Source organism: Penaeus chinensis, chromosome 22, assembly GCF_019202785.1.
Source record: "Penaeus chinensis breed Huanghai No. 1 chromosome 22, ASM1920278v2, whole genome shotgun sequence".
NCBI classification, from domain to species: Eukaryota; Metazoa; Arthropoda; class Malacostraca; order Decapoda; family Penaeidae; genus Penaeus; species Penaeus chinensis.
Genome location: NC_061840.1, coordinates 20,320,406 through 20,323,603, shown reverse-complemented (window position 1 = coordinate 20,323,603; position 3,198 = coordinate 20,320,406).

Here is a 3,198-nt window from a genome sequence, read left to right as displayed (position 1 = left end):
ATATATATGAGAATATGGTATCTTATATATATGAGAATATGGTATCTTATATATATGAGAATATGGTATCTTATATATATGAGAATATGGTATCTTATATATATGAGAATATGGTATCTTATATATATGAGAATATGGTATCTTATATATATGAGAATATGGTATCTTATATATATGAGAATATGGTATCTTATATATATGAGAATATGGTATCTTATATATATGAGAATATGGTATCTTATATATATGAGAATATGGTATCTTATATATATGAGAATATGGTATCTTATATATATGAGAATATGGTATCTTATATATATGAGAATATGGTATCTTATATATATGAGAATATGGTATCTTATATATATGAGAATATGGTATCTTATATATATGAGAATATGGTATCTTATATATATGAGAATATGGTATCTTATATATATGAGAATATGGTATCTTATATATATGAGAATATGGTATCTTATATATATGAGAATATGGTATCTTATATATATGAGAATATGGTATCTTATATATATGAGAATATGGTATCTTATATATATGAGAATATGGTATCTTATATATATGAGAATATGGTATCTTATATATATGAGAATATGGTATCTTATATATATGAGAATATGGTATCTTATATATATGAGAATATGGTATCTTATATATATGAGAATATGACATTTTATATATATGAGAATATGGTATCTTATATATATGAGAATATGGTATCTTATATATATGAGAATATGGTATCTTATATATATGAGAATATGGTATCTTATATATATGAGAATATGGTATCTTATATATATGAGAATATGGTATCTTATATATATGAGAATATGGTATCTTATATATATGAGAATATGGTATCTTATATATATGAGAATATGGTATCTTATATATATGAGAATATGGTATCTTATATATATGAGAATATGGTATCTTATATATATGAGAATATGACATTTTATATATATGAGAATATGGTATCTTATATATATGAGAATATGGTATCTTATATATATGAGAATATGGTATCTTATATATATGAGAATATGGTATCTTATATATATGAGAATATGGTATCTTATATATATGAGAATATGGTATCTTATATATATGAGAATATGGTATCTTATATATATGAGAATATGGTATCTTATATATATGAGAATGTGATACTTTATATATATGAGAATATGACATTTTATATATATGAGAATATGGTATCTTATATATATGAGAATATGGTATCTTATATATATGAGAATATGGTATCTTATATATATGAGAATATGGTATCTTATATATATGAGAATATGGTATCTTATATATATGAGAATATGGTATCTTATATATATGAGAATATGGTATCTTATATATATGAGAATATGGTATCTTATATATATGAGAATATGGTATCTTATATATATGAGAATATGGTATCTTATATATATGAGAATATGGTATCTTATATATATGAGAATATGGTATCTTATATATATGAGAATATGGTATCTTATATATATGAGAATATGGTATCTTATATATATGAGAATATGGTATCTTATATATATGAGAATATGGTATCTTATATATATGAGAATATGGTATCTTATATATATGAGAATATGGTATCTTATATATATGAGAATATGGTATCTTATATATATGAGAATATGGTATCTTATATATATGAGAATATGGTATCTTATATATATGAGAATATGGTATCTTATATATATGAGAATATGGTATCTTATATATATGAGAATATGGTATCTTATATATATGAGAATATGGTATCTTATATATATGAGAATATGGTATCTTATATATATGAGAATATTCATCCCTTGTGTCTGGAAAATCGAGGTCTAAACTTACATAGGACCTTGAAATACGTGATTCAGTCGAGTACTTTTTCCAGTAGATCCATAGAGTAAATAAATATCATTCGGTGGGAATCAGATTTCAAATTCACGGATTAAATTTTGATCAGATTTCAGCCTTCGTGGGAATTGAAGATGAGGATGAAACGAAAGAATTTTATTAAATAAATCTTATGATATGTTAATAGGATATACAAACAGACAAAAGGCGATATGCACAGTACTTTCCACTAAACTAACCTCATTTGTGTATAATCTCTTCTTAACTTCCTTTCACCTTTTTCCTTTTTCTTTATTCCTCTCTCCTCCTTTAGTTGTCTTCCTCCTTCCATACCTCATGCTCCCGATCCTTCAATATAGTTACTTTAGTTTTTGAAAAAGTTCAATATCCAAGAAGTTCAGCAAGGTTCTTATCCAGCTTTATGTATGTTCTGTATTTTTTTTTTTTTTTTTTTTTTTATTCAACATAACACCGCTTGATCTATATATACATAATCCTTTAACAAAAATAAGGACTTTACCATAATCTATGTCTGTTTCTTGGGCCTATATAATTACTATATAACTTTGATATACTGCTTTGCTCGTGAATACAATAGTGTGCCATTAATTAGAGTAAAACATATGAAATATATTAAAGAAAATATAATAATGGAAACTATTATATTTTACACTGATTTTCTTTTCTTTTCTTTTTGCTTTGGTGTCATTTATAAACTTTGTATATGCACACACACACACACACACACACACACACACACACACACACACACACACATATATATATATATATATATATATATATATATATATATATATATGTGTGTGTGTGTGTGTGTGTGTGTGTGTGTGTGTGTGTGTGTGTGTGTGTGTGTGTGTGTGTGGGTGTGTGTATGTGTGTGTATATATATATATCAATTAATATATATATATCAATTAATATATATATATATATGTGTGCGTGTGTGTGTATATATATATAAATCAATTAATATATATATATATATATATATATATATATATGTGCGTGTGTGTGTATATATATATAAATCAATTAATATATATATATATATATATATATATATATATATGTGCGTGTGTGTGTGTGTGTGTGTGTGTGTGTGTGTGTGTGTGTGTGTGTGTGTGTGTGTGTGTGTGTGTGTGTGTGTGTGTGTGTGTGTGTGTGTGTTTGTACAATATATATGTTATTCATAACATTGATGTGTGTGTTTATGGAAAGGAGAATATCTTCTTTATAACTTTCATAATAATCATACACATCATCATCTTT